At 44.6% G+C, this 26,114-nt stretch overlaps 1 protein-coding gene across 9 annotated transcripts in view; it reads right to left on the bottom strand.

Moving 5' to 3' along the window:
• naaladl2 (N-acetylated alpha-linked acidic dipeptidase like 2) overlaps nt 1–26,114 on the bottom strand; it is a 298,711-nt gene that overhangs the window by 18,735 nt on the left and 253,862 nt on the right. The gene's annotated exons all lie outside the window — the stretch shown is intronic.

Below are 26,114 nucleotides of genomic sequence, written 5' to 3' on the forward strand. Positions count from 1 at the left end.
ATAAGAGATTGAGAAATGAGCAGTGCTTGCTTTTCATATCCGCTATCGTTTCTTTCCAACCCTGGGAGTTAATGCCCCCGTACTGTATAGCCCACAATTAAATTTTTATATTAAAAAGGAAACATGAACCAATCCTTAAAAGACAAAGGCAATGGATCTCTCCCTCGCTTGCGTCCTGTATTACCTGTGAATTAAAACAGTCTGTAGGGAAGACCAGGAGGATTTTGGCACATACATTGTTTTCAAAGTCATATTGCAAAGTTCCGATGGTAATCAGATTACACTGGAGTTACAGAGTATCAGATGCTATGAATGCTAATGTGTTCAGTCGGAAGACAGTAATGTGAAATTCGCCGCCGGGACAGGAACAGCACTCCGAATTACTACGGGATGCTCAGAGGATCTGTCTTTGTGGTTGGGGTGTGCAGAGTGAGGCTGTGTCGCTCTGTCAGTGTGACCCAGAGAATTCAGCCTGTGCAAACGTTCGACACGAGGGACAGGTTTAACCCAGCAAAACCGGGGCTGGGACAGTCTTAGGAGCTGGAGGACAGGCACACACAACTGGCTTCTGCTGTTTCTGCTGTTCTTTAAACAAAGAGTAGTTTTGCTTACAGTGTATAACACTTGACCTTTTATCCGCCTATATTTCTGATAGTTGGCACCAATGCCTACACTTTTATTCCACTTGTGTCCCGAGTTTCGCCAGGTGCAATTCATTTCCTTCCCTTCTCTGTTTCCCACCTGCTCTCTCCCTCAGGAGCATGACAATATCTTCATCCAGCTGAGTGGCTTTTTCTGCCTCTCGGGAGAAACAGCCAAGTGATATTAAAAAAAAAATACTGGATGAGCTAATGATGTAACAATGAAGTCAACAGGCAGGTACAACTTCGTGCAGACTGGCTTCCAGCAGGACAGAGGAGCTGCAGCAAAACACGACTGCAGTTTTATACAAAAGGACACTTCTCAAGGTATCTACCACAGCACTGTGGCTCTTCAACAGGCTCTTCATTTTTCTCTTTATCTGCATCATTCATAATGCATTATTGTTTAAGTCTTCCTTTGTGTTTATCTGAGTAAGGATATATAATAACATAAGAAAGGCTACAGATGAAAGGAGGCTGTAAATCCCATTTAGCTCATTTGGTGTTTAGTGCCTAATTGATCCAAGGACCTCATGCAACCATTTCTTTAAAAAAGTCAGGGTTTCAGTTTCAACAACCTGGCTGTGCATCTTGTTCCAGAATCCTTTTGGGTGAACAAGTGTATCTTTCTTGCATCTTGGCGACAAAAATTTCACATGATACACTAAACAAGGTCTTTCTTACTAGTGCACTGCACAAGTCTTGCACAACATCCCTTAAGTTCTACGCTTTTATCTGTACATCATAGCATTCTGATCTTATGACTTTTTTATATGCCTTATTACTGCTTTCCGACATTGTTTAACGCTTGTTTGAATTAAATGTCATCTGCCAGGTGTTTGCCCAGTCTCCGATTTGTTCTAATTTCTTTTGAATTTACTTTGTTGCTTCTACGGTTTGTGCAAGTGCTCCTTATCATCTCCGAACGTGACTAGCTTACCAACTACACCACACTATAAAGCACTGATAGAAATTAAGAAATGCTGTGGATCCCACTGGACACTAATTACCCTTCACCCTTCACCCTTCCGTTGTACTGGGGTGTGTACAGTACGTTAACCACTTCTTAATCCATGTACTGTACATGCATCGCCTTGAGTGCCTATCGCTGTAACTTGAGAAGTACTGTTGTGCACGGACATTTACCAAAAGCCTTCTAAAAATCTACAGTAAGTATGCCATGGCCTCTGTCTGTTTATCACAGTAACTGAGATAAAAAAAAATTTCATTTTCATCATTGGGAGATGCAATCATGGGAACTTAACCTATGATTTTCCACACAGCGTATGATCATAATATCTCATTTCCCCTCGTCTGTTCGAACTTTATAGCTTTACAGCGCTCCCCCAGCTTCCACCACTGAGGCTACCGTATCTGCTTCTGTATTTGCTGCCCTCCTGCAGAACCTGTCATTCTGTGTATGTACTTCAGGCTTTAAATCTTAGTTGCCTTCTTTCCCGGACATGCTGAAGTACCTGGAGGTTTCACAGAGAATATATTTGTGTATATTAAGGGCCTGGAGGAACGGCAGACTGAAGGCATCCAGTATTTATTGACAGCAGAGGTCTCCCTAGGAGAAGCTTAGCTCTGTGATGAAGTAGTGCATACTAATTCACAGCAGACACCTCCTTCTCAACAAAGCAAATCACCCAGTCACTTATGCCTCTTCTTGTTTAACTAATTGCCTGCCTTCATTGCCCTCCATTGGTATATTAAGCTTTTTCATCATTATTCTAAGAATGTTATTACGCGTGTACTGTACATGTGGTGCCAGTTTCACGTATTATATAGGCTTGCGTTTGAAGCCTTATGCGATATCTCCTGCAATTTGCAGGAGCGCTTCATCAGGCCTTTGTTGTGCTGGGGCCTCTCATGATGTGGTTTATTACCGATTCTGTTTAAAGCAGAGCGCAGGGTCTGGAGACAGACACTGACAGGAGCTCCTCTCCACCCCTGCTGATGGGGCTGGGTGTGCAGCTCACTCCTCATGCAGGCAGGGCTGGGGGGCTCCTCAGTGCTCAGGGCAGGTAGAGGGGGGGGCAGCGCCTGCATGCCTGTGTGACCAACACACACGTCCCCAGACCACAACACACTGACCAGCACACACATCCCCACACCACAACACACTGACCAGCACACACATCCCCAGACCACAACACACTGACCAACACACACATCCCAACACCACAACACACTGACCAGCACACACATCCCCACACCACAACACACTGACCAGCACACACATCCCCACACCACAACACACTGACCAGCACACACATCCCCACACCACAACACACTGACCAGCACACACATCCCCACACCACAACACACTGACCAGCACACACATCCCCACACCACAACACACTGACCAGCACACACATCCCCACACCACAACACACTGACCAGCACACACATCCCCACACCACAACACACTGACCAGCACACACATCCCCAGACCACAACACACTGACCAGCACACACATCCCAACACCACAACACACTGACCAGCACACACATCCCCACACCACAACACACTGACCAACACACACATCCCCACACCACAACACACTGACCAGCACACACATCCCAACACCACAACACACTGACCAGCACACACATCCCCACACCACAACACACTGACCAACACACACGTCCCCAGACCACAACACACTGACCAGCACACACATCCCCACACCACAACACACTGACCAACACACACATCCCCACACCACAACACACTGACCAGCACACACATCCCAACACCACAACACACTGACCAGCACACACATCCCCAGACCACAACACACTGACCAGCACACACATCCCAACACCACAACACACTGACCAGCACACACATCCCCACACCACAACACACTGACCAGCACACACATCCCCACACCACAACACACTGACCAGCACACACATCCCCACACCACAACACACTGACCAGCACACACATCCCCACACCACAACACACTGACCAGCACACACATCCCAACACCACAACACACTGACCAGCACACACATCCCCACACCACAACACACTGACCAGCACACACATCCCAACACCACAACACACTGACCAGCACACACATCCCCACACCACAACACACTGACCAGCACACACATCCCAACACCACAACACACTGACCAGCACACACATCCCCACACCACAACACACTGACCAGCACACACATCCCCACACCACAACACACTGACCAGCACACACATCCCCACACCACAACACACTGACCAGCACACACATCCCCACACCACAACACACTGACCAGCACACACATCCCAACACCACAACACACTGACCAGCACACACATCCCCACACCACAACACACTGACCAGCACACACATCCCCACACCACAACACACTGACCAGCACACACATCCCAACACCACAACACACTGACCAGCACACACATCCCCACACCACAACACACTGACCAGCACACACATCCCCACACCACAACACACTGACCAGCACACACATCCCCACACCACAACACACTGACCAGCACACACATCCCCACACCACAACACACTGACCAGCACACACATCCCAACACCACAACACACTGACCAGCACACACATCCCCACACCACAACACACTGACCAACACACACATCCCCACACCACAACACACTGACCAGCACACACATCCCCACACCACAACACACTGACCAGCACACACATCCCAACACCACAACACACTGACCAGCACACACATCCCCACACCACAACACACTGACCAGCACACACATCCCCACACCACAACACACTGACCAGCACACACATCCCCACACCACAACACACTGACCAGCACACACATCCCCAGACCACAACACACTGACCAGCACACACATCCCAACACCACAACACACTGACCAGCACACACATCCCCACACCACAACACACTGACCAACACACACATCCCCACACCACAACACACTGACCAGCACACACATCCCAACACCACAACACACTGACCAGCACACACATCCCCACACCACAACACACTGACCAACACACACGTCCCCAGACCACAACACACTGACCAGCACACACATCCCCACACCACAACACACTGACCAACACACACATCCCCACACCACAACACACTGACCAGCACACACATCCCAACACCACAACACACTGACCAGCACACACATCCCCAGACCACAACACACTGACCAGCACACACATCCCCAGACCACAACACACTGACCAGCACACACATCCCCTGGCCACAACACACTGACCAACACACACACATCCCCACACCACAACACACTGACCAACACACACATCCCCACACCACAACACACTGACCAGCACACACATCCCCACACCACAACACACTGACCAACACACACATCCCAACACCACAACACACTGACCAACACACACATCCCCACACCACAACACACTGACCAACACACACATCCCCACACCACAACACACTGACCAACACACACATCCCCACACCACAACACACTGACCAGCACACACATCCCCACACCACAACACACTGACCAGCACACACATCCCCACACCACAACACACTGACCAGCACACACATCCCAACACCACAACACACTGACCAGCACACACATCCCCTGGCCACAACACACTGACCAACACACACATCCCCACACCACAACACACTGACCAGCACACACATCCCCACACCACAACACACTGACCAGCACACACATCCCCACACCACAACACACTGACCAGCACACACATCCCCACACCACAACACACTGACCAACACACACATCCCCACACCACAACACACTGACCAGCACACACATCCCCAGACCACAACACACTGACCAACACACACACATCCCCAGACCACAACACACTGACCAGCACACACATCCCCACACCACAACACACTGACCAACACACACACATCCCCAGACCACAACACACTGACCAGCACACACATCCCCACACCACAACACACTGACCAGCATACACATCCCCACACCACAACACACTGACCAGCACACACATCCCCACACCACAACACACTGACCAGCACACACATCCCCACACCACAACACACTGACCAGCACACACATCCCAACACCACAACACACTGACCAGCACACACATCCCCACACCACAACACACTGACCAACACACACATCCCCACACCACAACACACTGACCAACACACACATCCCCACACCACAACACACTGACCAGCACACACATCCCAACACCACAACACACTGACCAGCACACACATCCCCACACCACAACACACTGACCAGCACACACATCCCCACACCACAACACACTGACCAGCACACACATCCCCTGGCCACAACACACTGACCAGCACACATGTCCCCTGGCCACAACACACTGACCAACACACACATCCCCAGACCACAACACACTGACCAGCACACACATCCCCAGACCACAACACACTGACCAGCACACACATCCCCACACCACAACACACTGACCAGCACACACATCCCCACACCACAACACACTGACCAGCACACACATCCCCACACCACAACACACTGACCAGCACACACATCCCCAGACCACAACACACTGACCAACACACATCCCCACACCACAACACACTGACCAGCACACACATCCCCACACCACAACACACTGACCAACACACACATCCCCACACCACAACACACTGACCAGCACACACATCCCCACACCACAACACACTGACCAGCACACACATCCCCACACCACAACACACTGACCAACACACACATCCCCTGGCCACAACACACTGACCAGCACACACATCCCCACACCACAACACACTGACCAGCACACACACATCCCCACACCACAACACACTGACCAACACACACATCCCCACACCACAACACACTGACCAGCACACACATCCCCACACCACAACACACTGACCAACACACACATCCCCTGGCCACAACACACTGACCAGCACACACATCCCCTGGCCACAACACACTGACCAGCACACACATCCCCACACCACAACACACTGACCAGCACACACATCCCCACACCACAACACACTGACCAGCACACACATCCCCAGACCACAACACACTGACCAGCACACACATCCCCACACCACAACACACTGACCAACACACACACATCCCCACACCACAACACACTGACCAGCACACACATCCCCAGACCACAACACACTGACCAGCACACACATCCCAACACCACAACACACTGACCAGCACACACATCCCCACACCACAACACACTGACCAGCACACACATCCCCACACCACAACACACTGACCAGCACACACATCCCAACACCACAACACACTGACCAGCACACACATCCCCAGACCACAACACACTGACCAACACACACACATCCCCAGACCACAAAACACTGACCAACACACATGTCCCCACACCACAACACACTGACCAGCACACACATCCCCACACCACAACACACTGACCAACACACACATCCCCACACCACAACACACTGACCAGCACACACATCCCCACACCACAACACACTGACCAACACACACACATCCCCACACCACAACACACTGACCAGCACACACATCCCCTGGCCACAACACACTGACCAACACACACATCCCCACACCACAACACACTGACCAACACACACATCCCCACACCACAACACACTGACCAACACACACACATCCCCTGGCCACAACACACTGACCAGCACACACATCCCCACACCACAACACACTGACCAGCACACACATCCCCAGACCACAACACACTGACCAGCACACACATCCCCTGGCCACAACACACTGACCAACACACACACATCCCCAGGCCACAACACACTGACCAACACACACACATCCCCTGGCCACAACACACTGACCAACACACATGTCCCCACACCACAACATACTGACCAACACACATGTCCCCAGGCCACAACACACTGACCAACACACATGTCCCCACACCACAACACACTGACCAGCACACACATCCCCTGGCCACAACACACTGACCAGCACACACACATCCCCTGGCCACAACACACTGACCAACACACACATCCCCACACCACAACACACTGACCAACACACACATCCCCAGACCACAACACACTGACCAGCACACACATCCCCACACCACAACACACTGACCAGCACACACACATCCCCACACCACAACACACTGACCAACACACACATCCCCACACCACAACACACTGACCAGCACACACATCCCCTGGCCACAACACACTGACCAGCACACATGTCCCCTGGCCACAACACACTGACCAGCACACACATCCCCTGGCCACAACAATCTGACCAGCACACACATAACCACACCACAACACACTGACCAGCACACACATCCCCTGACATTGGTATGACATTGCCAGGCACCCAGGCAACAAAGGAGACACATGTATTGAACATCGTGAGCTCTGAAAACCCTTGCACTCCAGATCCCTCGTAATTGAGGTTACATGGTGCTGGGCGAAGCAGTGTCATTAAAGCATAGCCTGCTCTGCGCCACGGATGATGGGAGACACCTCTAGATCCTGCCCGGCCGACAGTTCAGTCAACCCACATGCTTGCCTGGAGCTACACTGGCTGCTTGGAATGGGATCTATTATCCAATGAAAGCATCTGGAACCCTCAAGCTGTTAAGATTTTAGATAATAGATAAACCCACAATGCACAAGATATCATGCTCGACGCCACTGGTTTCTCTTTATGTTTTCATTCTGGAAATGCAAGAAGAAATGGCACCGTAAAACGTCTGCAGAGCCGGGCGCGGCGTGGCCGCGGGATCACCCTGGCGTGTGAACATGCCCTCGTGAAGGGAGATGGCAAGCAGGCACAGCAGCGTGGGAAAATCCGCCTCTGGATCAGTCTGCAGTCCCCGAGCCTTCCACCTGCACCGCAGAGGAGCAGCAGGAACGGAAGGGAGCCTCCTTGGAAGGTGAAATCCCATTTTTGCGCTTTCAGCCCCATTTCATTCGCCCGGGAGCACAGATACAGTAGCACCACCAGCAAGCTCTGTATCAGTCCTCCCACAGACCTCTATTGTACCGGAGGCAAACAAGGCCCCGTGCAGCAGCAGTGAGCTGCAGTGGGGTATTTACTCGTGACCACGATGCCCCTGCTTCTGGCCCCGGAAGCAAGGAGTCCAGCGGTCAGTGTCCTTCCAGGCCTTTCACTGCAGAGATATTGATAGAGGATCTTTTCACGAAGACCTTTCCTTTGCCGGAAAAATGTAGCACAAAGGATGTTGATCAATAATTGAGCTCATTCTCATTGTAATATTTATGTATCAGACTGCCGATGAACAGAAAACAGCAGCATTTGTCCATGAAGGCACTCAATACTGTACGTTGGTCAGATTTTTTCCCCCTTTTAGAATAAATTATTTTTTTTACAAAGATGCAAAGAGCAATGTTTCTTGTCTAAAAGCGGATGTCTTTCTATAGAACATTTCCTCTGAATTAACTGTTGTTATCATTAATGTTTCCTCTTTGTTACAGTATAATTGCTGTCTGTTATATTAAAGCGCGGTGTGTTCTGTGATGACAGTCCATAAAAAAGAAAAACAAAAAATATTTTTTTTGCGTGGACTTTCCACAAAACAGTTTTTCTTTAAACTGTAAGTGCATTTGAATTTCAATTGGTGCCTGCTTAAGTGGTAAAGTTATAGTATCCATTAAGTCAATGTGTTGGTTGAAATATTTGCAAATGTTTTAAAATAAAGCAAATACACTTAAAAAACTTCCTTGACACCCATCTTCATATTGCACAAGGCTCAGCTGTGTCATGGTTCAACCCAGGGGACACCCAGAGCTTTAGCCAATAAGAATGATCCCTTTCCACATCAGTAACACTTAGAAATTCAATATACGTGTGCCCTTTCCATGACTCCACTGTTATTGAGTGGACTGTCACAGAATATACTGTACTTTCCGCTAATTTGAAATATATTTTAGGCGTAAATGATTGAATGTCTTCTTCTGATAAGGAACTGGTTGAGTATTTGGACAGATTTGTTCCAGAAAATGCTCTAAAAAATGGGAGAGACTTGCCATCACCGTTTCAAGAATGAAGCCATCTACTTCCTTCAGTTCTGACCTATTTTTTTCCACATAGCCGTGGTGGTTTTTATTAGAAGAAAAGCGAATTAGTCATATTTACTCACTTGTTGGAATATGTGTACAGTAGGTAAAAGATAATTTATGAAACACATTTGTGTGCCTTGTACACTCCAGTGGAAAAGCAAACACTCAAGCACCGAAAATAAGTTTTACATGCTAAACACATTTTAAATTTCTTTTCATTACCTTCAGCTGAAGAAATAGAGAAGCTAAGCAATAAAGAGATACTTGAAAAATCTGCTGAAAAACCTACTGAAATGCAGGTTAATGCAATCAGTTACACAGAGGGAAACAAACCTTCGATATCACAATTTGGAAAGGAAACTGAAAGAAAAGCCCAATTAATGTGTAATTACTAATTAATAGTTCAACATTATCTACAGGTGATTTTCCATGTTAGTTTATTTGCATGCGCCCCCGGCATCACCTGGAGTTACAGTCTGTGCTGTGGAGACACAGCGCTACCGACAGAGAGCCTCTCATACTGTACCTGCAGAGAGCAAGGGCCAAGATCGCATCCATCAACCACTGTCACAACCCATCACTCCACAAAGCTGACCAGTACGCAGTGCACAAGCCCAACTCATGTCCCCCTTGGAGTTTGCAACAAAGCACCAGGGTGATCCTTCAAATACAGGGCAAAAGGTGAAGTGGTCAGATGAGACCTAATTGTTCTGGTCTAAACAAGCTTCACAAATTTTGCAGTCAGCACCACCCCCACAGTCAAGCATGGTGGCGGCAGCATTGCGCTGTGGGGCTGCCTCTCCCCGGCTGGGACAGGAAAGCTTGTTAGAACTGAAGGAGAAAAGGAAGGAGAAAATTACAGGCAGATACTCGAGAATTCAGTCTGCTAGACACTGGGGCCAAACCAAACACTAATGTTGTGCCAGATGAACCTGTCTGAGCAAGGCCCGGCAACATCAGTGCGCAGCAGGTTCGAGGTGCATTTCCCATGACTGAACCACCAGAGGGAGCTGAGGTGTCACAGTTCCAGGGAAAAAGAAGCAGCTGTCAAGTTCCTCATTTAAGTGCAATGCAAGTGCCCAAGGAAATTCCTTCAGGCTCTCTCACTTGTGAGCGATTGAGATGAGCACGGTTATAAAACCTGTGACAGACATGCACACAGTAGAGTAGACAGCGATAGTGCTTTCTCCCACCAAAGGACCGAGACACCACAAGTCAGCAACAGCCAGTCTGTGGACTTGGGAGGCTCTGAGTTTCAGGTGAAACATCACCCGTTTTAGGTCAGATTCCTTTTCTTAAAAGGAAAGTTTTGGGATTAATGGTAGAGAAATCAGTGTAGTTAGACAAATCACAAATCTACACCAAGTTTCAGTCATGACTCCCTAAGGAGCTTAGTGTTCGTTTTTTGTTTGTAAAAGTGTTTGTCTTGCAGATTTTATGTAGTGTCAAATAAAGTCCAGGCACCAAACTGTTTGACTGCATTACCAGAGAAGACTGCTTTATGTGAGGAGGTTGAGAGAGCCCACTTCTACAAATACAAACAAACTTCTTTCAAATTCTCTTCCCACAGGATGTAGAACAAATATACAAAGGACTTCAGTTTTAATAAACAGGGATTTACTGGCAGTTCCACACTGAAAAAACTGAGTAGAAATTAAAATGGAGACTATTACAGCAGAGTTCACAGTTCACAGCTTTCTGAATTTATCTATTTTTACCTGAATGCCACAAACCGTACTAGATACAGTATAATGAGGTGATGCAGTAGCAATGCAGAACTAGCAGATACTGTACTAATTCCTTGTAGTTCGTGATCTTCGGTACATCATGTTCTTCTGCTGATAGACCACCAAGATGATAGAACCTTAAAACATTCTGCCCTTTTCCTGAAGGAGGACACGTGTTTCAATCACAGGAGGACACAGTTTAATCCAGTCCATAAAACCGCCTTGTAGATGCTTGTGCTATACAGAGATTAGAAATTGGCTCTAATGTGCCGTTCCAGTTTGTAAATGCATTCAGACTGAAGTTAATGATTTCATGCTGCTGGTAGGAATGAAAAAGGGAAAAAATGGATTCTGGAAAGCTTGTGTGTTATTACAACACCCACTGCACACAAGAGGTTCAGCAGCTGGGATCTAACAGGATGAGGCGAGAGAAATCCAGTGGGATGAGACCCAGAATATCTCAGCAAATCCAGACTACACGGTCGGTTCTTGGTTATTCAGGGGATTATACACTAAGTCGTTGTGAAGTTAATAGCCACTGGTGAGTGTGCCATCTCCACATGGCCCTCTGTCTCCTTTCCCCTGAGTCACACGCTGTCTGTCCCGCCAGAAGTGATCGCAAAGAAAAGATAATTAAAGAAACAAGTGATAGGTCTATTCCCTAGTGAAAAGGGAAGAAAGAAAACACAACGTTTTGGCTGTGGGACCTCCTTCAGGTGTAAGAAAGATAGGGCAGACAGCAAAGATAATATGGCATGTGAAAACACAAGCCAGGAGAGAGGAGGAGGTGGGAGCAGGGCAGAGCCAGAGAGGCCACTCAGGTGGCGCGAGGTCAAGAGAGGTGAGGAGAGAAGAAAACAAGTTTGTCGTTGAGAGAATGGGGAAGGTGTAAACCAATTCTCTGGATAGTTTTAGTTTCTGATTTCTTTCACTATAGGGGTTAAGAAACCCAACTTTGAGAATGCAGATGGAGAGATCAGTGTGACCATGGCTATCAGAGGTGAAATGAGAAACTGTGGACTTGGAGAAATCTTTAATCTTGACAGCCCTGACATGTTCCCTGAAGCGGTCTCCCAGTCTCCTTCCTGTTTCCCCAATGTAGATGGCTGGGCATTTACTGCAAGAGATACAGTAAACAAGGTTGCTGGAGGTACAAGATGTCATCTGAGTGATCCAAAATTGTCCTGAGGGGCCTTGAATCATTAAAAACCTATATTTAAGTAGGGAGCTGCGTCATCATGCGTAGGCTGCAGAGGAACAAGTGAGAGAGAAGAAAAGAAACACAACATTTCGGCTGTGGAGCCTTCATCAGGTGTGTAGAAAACCGAAACCCACGCACAACATGCCCTAAGAAGACTCCACAGCTGAAATGTTGTACTGTAGTTCTTTTCTTCTCTTTCCAGAATGGAATAAACCCATACCTGTATTTATTTTATAGACCATTTAAGAAAGAAGGCAGAACATAATTCTGCACAAAGCGTGTATTATTTTAGGCAGTCACTAGCAAAGTCCTCACCCTTGTCACTGCGTTGTATATCCCTATTCACAGCTTCATAAACAGGCAGTGCTGTTTTTGAGTATGTATACAGTACTTAACTGCAGACGAACAGGTGCTCACTGAATTGCACAGCACACCCTTCATTCATTGCTTGTCTGGAAAGAGTCAACTTCGATATCTCCTGAAGACTTAATACTTGTCAGAGTCACAGCTTTCAATAAAAAGCCCTTTAATTAACGCTATGATGGAAATGTTTGTATCTCTTTACGGCGATGTCTCAGAAGATTGTTTCCTTGACTCAAAGTGTCCTGATCTGTTTGGCAAGCTGTCAGATGGTTCTTTTTTGTCAAAAGTTAAAGAAAGACAAATAATAAAAAAATTAGATGGATTGCTGGAGTTTAAACATACAGTACTGCCGTGTAGTAGCACTCAATTTGATGTCAGGATGAGCAGCTCATTTTTTCCCACACACCACACTCTAATGAACAAGACAGCAATTTAGGAAAATGAGAAATGAAGGAATATTTTGTTGCTGCACTGATCCCGAATTCTCCAGTTTGAAGAATACCTGGTTCCCAGCCCTGGACAGATATTCCTGCTTTTCATGCAAGCACAGATCTCAATTACTTAATGGAGCAAATGATTATCTTAATTATTAAATTTGAAGGTGATCTTTACCACCAATAAAAGGCAGTCATAAAATCTTGATGTAGTGGAAATAGGAATCTCTAGAACCAAGTCTGGGGTCCACTTTGCTGATCCTGTAGCTTTTAAATGCAAAATGGGTGATCAGTAAATATAAATGCACCCCTGATATACGTTAGCACAGTACATAGGAGAGGGATACCATCAAAACATTCTCTTAAGGAACTGTTAAAGGTTTGCAACGTGCATGTTGGACTATTCTGCCTGACATTTTGAATTATGTATCAATTTACAATTGCCTAGTTGCTGTGCAGACAATCGCCAAAGGTCTATGTATCATATACATGGCCGTTGTCAAGGAATGGCTTTTAAAAGGCTGCATGGGTGATTTGAAGTGTGCACTTACTGACAGTTAGCAAGGCCACGGCACATAGCACTTGCTGGATGATCTAAGGTTACGGTCTCACCTACACCATAGGCACTGAGTCAAGGAAAAAAAACAGTTCATAAACTCCACCAAATAGCTAGCCTAACCAGGTGCAGTTGCTAGATCTTTTCTCTTAAATACTATACTACTATATTTTCTCTAAATATTTTTAAAATAAAAATAAGATGGTGTTTAAAAATAAAGGGTGGAGTGGTGGCACTGTGGCTAAGGATCTGCACCTGTAGCTGGAAGGTTGCCGGTTCAAATCCTGCAGCCAGCAGAGGAATCCTACTCTGTTGGCTCTCTGAGCAAGGCCCTTAACCCCACCTGCTCCAGGGGGGCCGTATAAATGGCTGACCCTGTGCTCTGACCCCCAGCTTCTCTCCCTGTCTGTGTGTCTCATGGAGAGCAGGTTGGGGTCTGCAAAAAGACAAATTCCTAATGCAAGAAATTGTATATGGCCAATAAAGTGATCTTATCTAAAGTCAATGCCATTAATGTCTTGTATGTTATTGTTACAGGCTGAGGTGGGTGACAATGGAGGTGTCTAAGACTATACAGTAGATAAAGTGTGTGACACCTGGCAGAGGAAACATTTCCAGCTTCAAAGTACAGGGGATGTTTGCTGAGGTGTAGGGGAGTCTGTTTACCTTGGTCTACCTTAGTTAATTAAGTTCTGGGTAAGTGATTAAGTGTCAACCAGCAGTCTAGAAAGACACCAAATCAGGAGAAGGAAAAAATGAGGTCAGACCACAAGAGAGAGAGGAGAGGGAACTTGAAGCTTGTGCCAGTCCCTACTTCATGATCATCTGAAAAGACCCGATTGGAGCGAAGTACAGTATTTGAATCTTGCTAAGGGCATCATGCTATTCTGTAGCCTTTAGGGAACGTGCTGAGAAACGTCTTTCCCTCAGTTTAATACCGCCTCTCCTGCTTATGGATACATTTTAGAATAAGAAGACAGGCTCCCATTTATTTTGTGGCATCCAGGTTAGAGAGAGAGAGAGATCTAATCATAAGTTGCATTCTATTTAGTCTAGAAGGAAGCTTATCTCATCTTTGGCCTCTGTAGGTATCATTTAAGAGTCAAGTACTTGGTGGTTTAGATATAGGCCTCTGAAACATCTTGTTTGTACATATTGTATACATACTTCATGTATGGGCCCCTGAGCAACGTTTCTCAGCACGTTCCCTAAAGGCTACAGAATAGCATGATGCCCTTAGCAAGATTCAAATACTGTACTTCGCTCCAATCGGGTCTTTTCAGATGATCATGAAGTAGCACTGGAACCCCACAAGGCTGCTGTCTGAGTCCAAGGTTGTACTCCCTATTTACTCACGACTTCACAGCAAGACACAGCAATAACCGCATCATCAAGTTTGCCGATGACACCACTATAATAGGACTGATCAGTGATGATGACGAGTCCACTTACAGGGATGAAGTTGTACAGCTGCTTAGGTGGTGTCATAGCAATAACCTGGACTTGAACATAAAGAAAACGAAAGAGCTAATAGTGGACTTTCGGAGACACAGGCCACACACTCACAGCCCACTCAGTATTGATGGAACGGAAGTGGAAACAGTCACCAGCTTTAGGTTTTTGGGAATTCACATCTCTAAAGATCTAACCTGGACTGTGAACACTGACTCTATCATGAAGAAGGCTCAGCAGCGCCTTTATTTCTTGAGGTGCCTCAAGCGATGGGGGATGCCAATACATGTGTTGGTGAACTTCTACCGCTGCACTATCGAGAGCGTCCTCACCAACGGGATCACCGTGTGGTATGGCAACACCTCTTCGCGAGAAAGAAAGGCACTGCAGAGAATGGTCAATATGGCCCAGAAGATCATCGGCTGCGGTCTCACCGAGATTAAACAGCTCTATGAGGACCGCTGCCGTGGTAGAATTCTGGCCATCACAGAGGACAGTCACCACCCCGGGCATGAGCTCTTCACCCCACTGCCCTCAGGCAGGAGATATAAGAGCATACGGACACTTACCACTAGATTCTTCAATAGCTTCTATCCACAAGCAGTGAGACTGGCGAACACATTTAGCCATCCCCCTCGGACCACACCTACACCATCACCGTCTACCTCATTGTAATTTATTAATTGTACGTCTCCAGTCATTGTTTACACGTCTGTATTGTTTACATTCAAACTGTCTGCATGTTTACTTGCACATTGTCTATTGTTTGTTTGTACATTGTCTTGATGCACTGTTTGCACTTTGTTTTGTTTTTTACACTTGTTTTATAATCGAGAGACTTTCTGTAAGTAAGAATTCCATTGTACCAGTACCGGTTACATATGGCAATAAAGTTCAAGTTCAAGTTCAAGTTCATACAAAAACTTGTGTATTGTATGTTTATGTGGTGTGTATTGTAGCATGTGTATTGTAATTGGAAACAAATATTTATTTAACCAAGTGTGATACAGTTCTTACTCTTTTCTCCAAAGCAAAGCCAGAGAACGAATAATTCACATGCCTCTAACAATACCAGCTGCTCTGGTGTATTCATGGCAGTGATCATTTACAAGTTAGGGGTTATGATAATTTATTTTCGTTTTTTACTAAGCCAATGCCTGCTTATACTCAATTTTCGTAACCCCCCATTTGTAACATTATGCTTGCTTTTACCTGCTTTTACCAGAAACATACTCAACTGAATGAAAAGTTGTTTTGAACCATGAAAGTCCTTTAAAAGTGGCACAAGAATCTGAATTTAATGATAGACGTCAGGTAAGAGGCTGGGATAAATTAAACACCAAGCTATGAGCTCCTATCTCCATTTCACTCAAATCCACAAACAAGCAACTACTTGTACACAGATCGTAAAGCACACAATTAGAAACAAATATAACCTTGCAAATATAATATCAGCAGCTAGCACTTCAACTGCTGAAAAATGCTACTGTACATCCTGAGAATTTTCTTCAGCCAAAACAATACTTCAATAAACGTCAATTCAGAAGATTCAATAACAGAAACACAAAAGTGTAGCATACATAAAATGGTGGTTTCTCTGTAATGGACCCGTGTGGCTAGTGTTTTTGTATTTGCATGTATTGTACATATAACTCTGTAGTTTCTATCACTCTGTAGTTTCATACTTTTGAGATATATACTGTACAGTAGATATATTCTTCAGGGATGCTGTACATTTTCACTTTAAAATTAAAACAAGTGGGCATTTTTTATTTTCTGTGGGCTGGATGGGGATGTGACTGCAAATACAGTATTTCTCTGTACCTAGTAACATACAGTATTTGAATAGTATAAGATCTTTAGAAGCAGATGAGCAAAAGGAGTAATATGAGAAATCAAGAGTTTGCATTGATAATACATTTCATAATTACATGTTTTTTAATTAATAAGGTGATTGAGAGCTGGAGTATTCTGTAATAACCACAGAGGCCAGTCTTTATACTGTAAGATTACTGCAGTGTAAACCACATATGGGCCCATGCCAGCATTATAGTCCTTTTTTGCTAATGAGGGAGGTTGGATTCAAATGATCAAACATACTTTGCGGTTTTCAGAAACCATATGGTTCACCAACCGACTGACAATGTGTCATGCATATAAGCAAGATTATTATAAATGCCTGTCAAAACATTACACTATAAATACAGCTTTAGTGTCAACTGCTGAAACACCCTCACATGTGTTCTGCGATAAATATCGTAAGACCTGCAAATTAAGTGGTTGGATGCCATGAGAACCAACTTTAAAAAACAGGTTTTCTCCACATAACAGTCTGCTCTTCCAAGAGTTAATTGCAACGACCCTTTATTTAATCAGATACTGTACATCAGTTGAGAATAAATTCACATTTACAGCACAATGACAACCTTCACAAAGAGGCTCACAAACCGGTGCGGCACAGACGACAAGGCAGCGAGAGACAGAAAGGGACGATCAATAGTTAAAGGAAGGATTTAATCACAGAACTGAAAACACCCTCAGGTACAAAAGTGGACAGTTTCAGATCACCCTGCTGCTTGTTCCAGTCACAAGCAGCAGCAAATTGAAGTGACTTGCAACCGATGTCCAATTGGTCGATAGAAGTACTACATCTCAAAGTGCAGCATGGTACAGAAGAGCTGCATAATGTGTTAAGACGGGTGTTTTCCCAATTAAAGATCTGGAACTTAATTTAAACCAGAGAAACATTCATCTCGTGTGAGGAGAGGGCCAATCCATCAAAGAATAAAGGTCACAATGATGAAGTGCGGTAGGGGGCATCAGAGATAAATCTTATGTCTGAACAGTACAAGACATCAAGGATCCCAAGGACAGTCTCAGAGGCCATACTGTAAATAAGACAACCATGGGCCGAGATGGAGAGGACAGGCACGTGAGCTAGACAGACCTAACGCAGCGAGCAAAGCAAGACATGTTTGCATAAAGGGAATCAGGACTAGACTGGGAATTTAGCTTGGAATTTAGCAATGCGGGATTTGAAAAATGTTAGCAATAAAATCAATTATTGTATTATTGATTTAACGCATTTGAAAATTCATGTTTCTTGTTATGATAGTTTAAAAGTTTTAAATGCGCGAAGGCAGCATACTGTATGTATGGAAAACAAAAAAAAAAACACTGTGTGAGCAAAGAGCATTTTGCTGAACCATTTTCTTCAGACTTTCTCTTGAAACTTTCATCTGAATACTGAAAAAAGACAGATTTGAGCTTCACCCACTCTTGGCAGAAATAGTTAATTCAATGAGTTTCCAAGAGGCACCCAGTGTGCTCTAGTCTGAGCCTGCTCCTCTCCTAGCCGCCTGGTCCTGCAGGGGTACGAGGGGGCTGCAGGGGGGCTGTATAAGGGCTGGAGCAGCATGATGGAACAATTCAATAAACCTCCCTGGCAGGTCCTTCAGGAGTCAGAATCCTTTGCTTCACACATAATTTCCTAAAAACACAAAAAATGACACTTCTTTGGCTGTTGTCTTTCATCTCTGCCTGATTGCTTCATCTTTGATTTTTGGGATTCAGGGAACGTCCCAGGACTCCACAGAGGTTTCTCCTGGAATTGTGATGGATGGGCCAATCAAGTTTTTGCCTCGGTTCCTCCTGAGTAACTGCGCTGCCAGCTGACTGCAGAAATGCCATCTTTTTACACAAACAGGCTCTCGTTCCGTCTGATGGAGACAGGTAAGAGGGCAGCCGTGGCAACGCTCTGTCACAGCGTGACAGTCACCTCTGCTGTGATTAAAGAAGACATCCCTCTCCCGGCATCAGAGCTGTCCTTCTAGACCTATTTATCAAGCTGAATTCCAGCAATACATCAATTTTACTAAACAAGGTGTTAAAAATGATAATTACAAGGAGTTCATGGTTTTGAGTGAAAACTACCTAGATAGAAGTTATCGATACAGCAACAGCCTCTGACGGGCTAGGAATGGAACAGAAATAGTCCTGAATAATATGTTGAAAAGATCCTTCATAAATTGTTTCACGAAGCATTTTCAAATGCACATCATTAAGACCTTTCACATGATTTATCACATTAATAAGTCATCATGCCTCGTCTGCAGATACTGTAATAGCGATTAGGCTAAAATCTTTTTCCACCTGAGTTTATCTTTTGTGAAACTGTAGGACGAGAAAGTATTAATAGAAAACAGTACCTCTTTCAGCATTTTCTTCTCTTTTCTGTGATTATTTAATTTAATCAAATGTTATTTAATGAGGAAATCTACCCTTGATTTATTTCATTTCCAAATACAAGAGGGCATACTGTACGAGTTACAGCAAGGAGCTAAGAATGGGGGAGGCCAGGACAGTGACAGACAGTTGTGTCTATGAGGGAAATACAAACAGATTAGTTCTCCCTGCACAGCCCTCCCAGAATGGTTCCAGGGATGGGTTCCATGTCTGCCCATACTGTATATTCTAACAACAATCCATAATTTGTAAAAAAAAAATGGTATTACATGAATCCTCAAAATGGAATTAATAGTGCTAGAGGTATGATATTATTATTTATTATTATTATTATTCATAGGAGTTGGAGGCATTACTTGTAGCAGTCTCAAATGAAAAATAAGAATATTATAAGAAGTCTTGCCCTTCTTTAAACAAATTATATTTTCTTAGATTTCAGAGAGAGACAGATTAAGATTTAAGGTTGAGGGTTAATGCTTTTGTAATATTTATGTGAGAATGTTCCTTTTAACAATTCAGATTAATCTCTGACTTTTGCTTCCTTAAAGGCTGAAGGCTTCACTTCTAATTCGCCTTGTTTTATTCAAATTTTCAACACTACCCCTGGCTAGCCAACTAATTAACTATGGAAGCGACTAATACGATCTATTATAATGGGAAAATAATAATAAAGACTGTTAACACTTTGCACAGGAAGGTTAGAGCTGAAATTATATGCTTGGATAGTACCATAATAGCAAAATGGCTTCAGGTTCCTCTCAAGTCTACTGTATATTAAATGATTTATTAATTAAGTTATTACTCTCATATTAAAAAATTCTGTCATTGCTGCGGTGGGAATCAGGTGCTTGTGCAATAAATTAGGATTCAATAAAATACAATAAACTTCTGAACTGTTACTAAGCATGTTCGGAACAGGTGGTAAAAGTAAAGAAATAGCTGTTCCCAATAAATACACAATCGCACCCTGGCTCTGCTTTAGAGCACATGCAATCGGATCAGGATGTACAGACTGAATCTTCTTTAAAGTGCTTTAAAATGACCACAGTCTATTAAATCTTTAGATTTAATCATAAACCTTATTATGAAAGAGATTCCTTATTAAAACGATTCATTTTTAAAGCAGGTGAGGGAGGCTATTTGAAGTTTTAGATGTAATGATTTTTAATAAAGTTAAAAATTCCTAACAAAATATATGATTTTAAAATCATGTAGCATTATTTGTACACATTATTTGTGTATCTTTTTCTTACCTTCCTAGGGGTTAACATTGCAAATGGGGACTTACTGTAGATATTCAGAGTACAGTGCCCTAATGTACATCACCCGGCACCAGCTTTGCTTGTACACCTTGCTATTCCTGGCTCTTTAGGTGCTATTCTTTGAGAAGTGTTATTAAATTAAGATCAACTGTAGAATTACATGGTAGTTCAGGTGGGTAGCTGCGTCAGCATGTGTAGGCTGCAAAGGAAAAAGTAAAGGTTTATTCCATGCTGAAAATAAAGAAGAAAGAAAACACAACGTTTCGGCCATGGCGCCCTCTTCAGGTGAATTACGTGGTGTACACCACAATGAGAAATGGTTCTTTAAAAACGCTGATAAAAAAAAATCCCAGTGTCTTTCCATGTGTCATCCTGTCTCCAAGTTACGCTGTTCAATTCCTCATTGTCCAAAGGATCCAGAAACCCGGCAGTGGCTTAATCTGGAGCTGTGACGGATGAGCAGTGTGACGGCGGGTCTCCAGGAAGGTGTGAGATGGATAGTGGACAGGCTGCGATCTCTGGACGAAATACGCTCCTCCATTGCCACAGACAGTGTCGGCACTCGTGTACCGACATGCCAGTCGCGCAAGGCCAGTGACATCAGCCCCAGCTCGGCTGCTGTCATGAAGAGGGAGAATTGACCCTGGGGTGTCAGGAGAAATCCCCCGACAGATCGTCATGTCAGAGATCAGAAGCAATAACCTGCTACATAATTGCATCAGTTTTCACCTCAAACAAAAGAGAGAGAGAGACATCCCTGGGTCACGCCCTGGTTCTCTCACTCTGTGTCAGCCATTGGCAGCAGAGAAAGGGTTTCCGGTTTCCCTTGTGAACGATTCAAACCAAACAAAACTCGTGAAAGTCATTTCTTCATGTGCACCAGCAACGGGTCACTTACTTGTTGACAGTAGGACCTCCGTAAAAAAAATGGCAGCAGAAATGGCGTGCTGACCCTTTTTCTCTATTTTCACCAATTTAAAAGAAAGGCCTCACGTTTCATGCAAATCCAGATTTAGCACTCTGTGCGTCCCTCTGGACTGTGGACTCTTCCTATACACATACAAGACAGGATGCCTCTTGCAGGCCCTTACTGCAAATCGCACATTGAGCTGCTCCAGGGAAATTAGCTCATTTCGGAGACAGCACAAACGAAAGCTTCAGGAGCAGAATTACACAATAAGCCCGGAGGTTTTTTAAAATTCACCTCAATATAAAGCAGTAGCTCGACAATTAAGGAGGACCTGCTGTACAGCAGCCAGTCATCAGATTTCACTGAAGTCTAATTTGTTTCTTTAATGTTGATTCACTGTCAATGTTCTGCAAACAAATTTCAGAACTTGTGAAAGGAAATGCACCATTATTCACAGGTTCTGATTTCAGTGTGATTTATGTGACTGCGGTCTGGCACAAAATTCCAAATGTCACCTTTGTTTGGGAAGCTGGCAGGATACATGAATACTAAAATGTGCTGCATCATTGAAGGTTTTTGGGATGTGGGAAGATACTGGAGCACCCGTAGGAAATCCATACAAAATGGGTACAAGCTCCATAGAGAAATGCTTAAGGTCAGAATTGAACCTGGATCTCAGGCAGCCCAAAGCACTGTACCGCTCTCAGCATAATGCTCTACGAGTACTACCGTTACTCTAAACAAAAAGATCCTAAACACTGTCATGGGTTTGTCTGGCCACACAGACACATGCTTGTAAGCAAAAGAACACATACAGTACATACTGTACATCTCATTTATGACCATCACATTATCACACTTTGGAAAAAAAACAAATACCTGGCTATCCTACCTGCATAACCTGGGTACTGGCAGGTGCAGTGCTTTGTCAACGCAAAAACAAATATAGAAATAAATCACAAAAAGTGTGCAAAACAATAGGCGACACTGTCTTTGTGAGTGTTTCTACTAGTCAGATAAGCATCTTCTGCATTCACCCATGGCAGGCCTGACAGAGAAACCCATCAATGGCAATTAAGAGAACAGTCTGACAGAGGAGCTCCAGTGTTCACTTATAGTCATTTCAAACCAGAAAGGAGGGCTGGTTTCACCCCTGATTGCACAAGCTGTCTTGCAAGAAACAATCAAATGAAAGGGCTTTGTGTGTGGGTTTTCTTCATCTGCAACGGAAGCCACACAACCCAGGGTGACAGGAACCTTTGTTAACTCAATGGGCTTGTGTCTTATAAAGACCAATGTCAGCACCCTGCCACTGTACGTCATGATCCTCTGCCACTCACATCTTGCTGCGCTATTTAAAACCAGGCTTTCAATGCACCAGCAATACACCTCACTTATAATGGGCTTTTACTGTAGTCAGGGCACAGAAAACAAACAGCATTTCAAACCACCCCAATAGCTCTGCTTAGTTTCTGACAGTTCCTCTTTTGTGTTTTAGGCTGATTTATGTCAAGCCTAGACTTATACAAAACTAGCATGCAGAAGTGATAAAGAAGTCAAGTTCCAGTCAGTCAGAGATCAGGTCAAAGTCTTCATTTTTATCTCAAAATTCCACTTTGTTTTGGGCCGGAAAATGCTGTACCTCTGGTTATCCATTCCAAGCTTCTTAAAAATAAGTTGATAAGATTGTGTTTCCCTTGGCACTGCTTGGTATTTCAGCCTCAAGGAGACTGTTAGCTAGAGCAGTGGTTCCCAGCCCTGGTCCTGGAGGAGCACGGATTCCAGCTGAGCTCTGCCTCTCCAGTTCTAATTAATGACACTTGAGTGTCAGACATACCCAACTTCAAGGATACTATTTCCCACAGCCCCGGCACACAAATCTTTATGCAGCTTCTCCTCAACTTGTTTGCTTTTATTTCAAACTATACTGCTCTTACTAGTCGAACAGTTGATCCTACCCTCTGTACGGAGAGATAAAGAAGTTAAAAGATACAGTAGATGGGATGTGAGAGTCTGGTACAAGCTACCCGGCTATACTGCTGAAGCCGATACCCAGGCTTCTTTCAAGAAATGACTGGATGAGATCCACAGATCAGCTAGCTACTAACACCCAAGAGCTACAGTAGATGGGCTGAATCCTCCTCTTGTCAGTAACCTTTCTTCAGAGCCACAGGATTACAGGGTTTCATCCCACCTGCACAATTCATGACTTAACTAAATCGATTACAGACTTCACTGGCTCCACATAGCTCTATCATTGTCCTCAGCTATAAATTATTTTAAGTTTTATAGTTAGGTTACCCCTGAGGCTGTGGCCGTCAGTGTCCAGGAGGGAGGGGTTACCCGTGAGGCTGTGGCCGTCAGTGTCCAGGAGGGAGGGGTTACCGTGAGGCTGTGGCCGTCAGTGTCCAGGAGAGTGAAGCAGTAGGGTAGACATTTCTGTGGGCAGCCCTTCCCAGTACCAGACAATTGCCTCCTCTCTTTCTGCTTCTCCTCAGGGCTCTGCAACCCCTCAATCCCTTCTACCGTCTGTGTACCAGGCCAAATACGGCACAGCAGCTGCTCTCATTTCCTTTATCCATCCTACAGGTTTGCTTTTAGCCTCCCTGACAGCTTTCTTCTACACAGTTTACCTCAGTAAGGGTCTTTACACTAGTTCTTCATCTGTGGCAGCTTCATTTAAAAACATCTAATTTCCTGACAGCTCTGCCTTGATCTCTGGTCTGACTGGGCCTCTGCTTCCTTTTGCCTCCTCACTGTACAGTTTGAGGTTAATGGGCTCTTAACACTCAGTGACTTACTCAATCAGCGTATCTGTCATGTCCTACTTGAAGGATTTGCAGGTTATTTAGGAGACGTTACATTTTCACTAGCATGTCCTAAATGTTTTTTTTTAATCAGACTAGATCCAATCTCACATAACATAGCAGGGTCAGGAGTTTTGAAATCCATAACGTCCAGTTGATTGAAAAGAACACAGTCCAAGTCATTGGACTGGACAAGTGACTTTCAAAGTAGCGTTTCAGAGCTTGGCAGGGAGCCGTGCACATCCAAGGCGGCTGACCGTATCATGCAGGCTGGGTCTTACAGGTCACTGGGAGGTACCCAAGAAAGTGGTAATTCCCTTGGGGTCCTCAAAGAGGGTCCATGAGGGCCCATAAGGGCCATAGAAAGTCTCAGATGAGAAAAGCAGCGAGCACCATTGACACTCTCTCAATACTCACCTCTGCTTTAGGTGATGCTGTGCACTTTGTTCTGTGTTCTGCTCACCATCAATGTTTATTTACTGACGTTATCATACTGTGTATTTTCTCTGCTTCTTCTATCAGGCATTATTTTAGCTGGATAACCCCTTTGTAAGGTAGGATGTCTTACTCCAAAGTGGAGGTTTTGAGAAAGCTTTAATTTTTCACACAGAACATAAGGGTAGCTGCTAAATGTATTCACATTTCATATTAGCAGTTACTGACTTTGCACACTTTACAAGAGTAGGCCAAGCTAATTAATAAAGAATATAAAAAGAAAATGTCCATTATTTCACAATGGAAGAGGTTGGGTTAATGAAGCTTTTATTGCGGACAGCAGTGACTACCACTCCTGAGCATTCGTATAATAATCCTTGCCTTGAAGCTGACTGACAAATGGAGGTCACCTTTTTAGCAACACACATGGACTAAATCAATCAATACATAAATAAATATGATGTTCAACACAAATGCATCAGGAAAGCTACTACTACTAAAACTACTAAAAGGCCTTGCAAAATTCTGACAAAATATTCCACCTTAGTATTCCTATTATTTTCAATTTACCAACTGATTACTGCAATTCTATATGCCACAGCTGTTAGTAGAATTAAAGGTATACAGTACATTACACGGGAACAAATCGCCGAAAAGAAACAATACAGGACTTTAAACAGCTTTTTTTGGAACCTCTATGATTGATGAGCGCTTACAATTCAAGGACATCTAGCTCAGATATAGCACATATTTACATAATTAGCACTACAAAACTGACTGCGTTTCTTGTCTCAAATGCAGCCAAAATTGTGCTTGAAAAATTGCTGTGGGGGCTTGAGTCCAGTATATAATCCCATGGCTCCCAACCAACAATAGAAAGAAAGCAGACATCACTTCAGCTCCACAGAGACGCAGCAATCGGTTAAACCTCACTCCAGCA

Source organism: Lepisosteus platostomus, chromosome 2 (assembly GCF_059453375.1).
Source record: "Lepisosteus platostomus isolate fLepPlt1 chromosome 2, fLepPlt1.hap1, whole genome shotgun sequence".
NCBI lineage: Eukaryota > Metazoa > Chordata > Actinopteri > Semionotiformes > Lepisosteidae > Lepisosteus > Lepisosteus platostomus.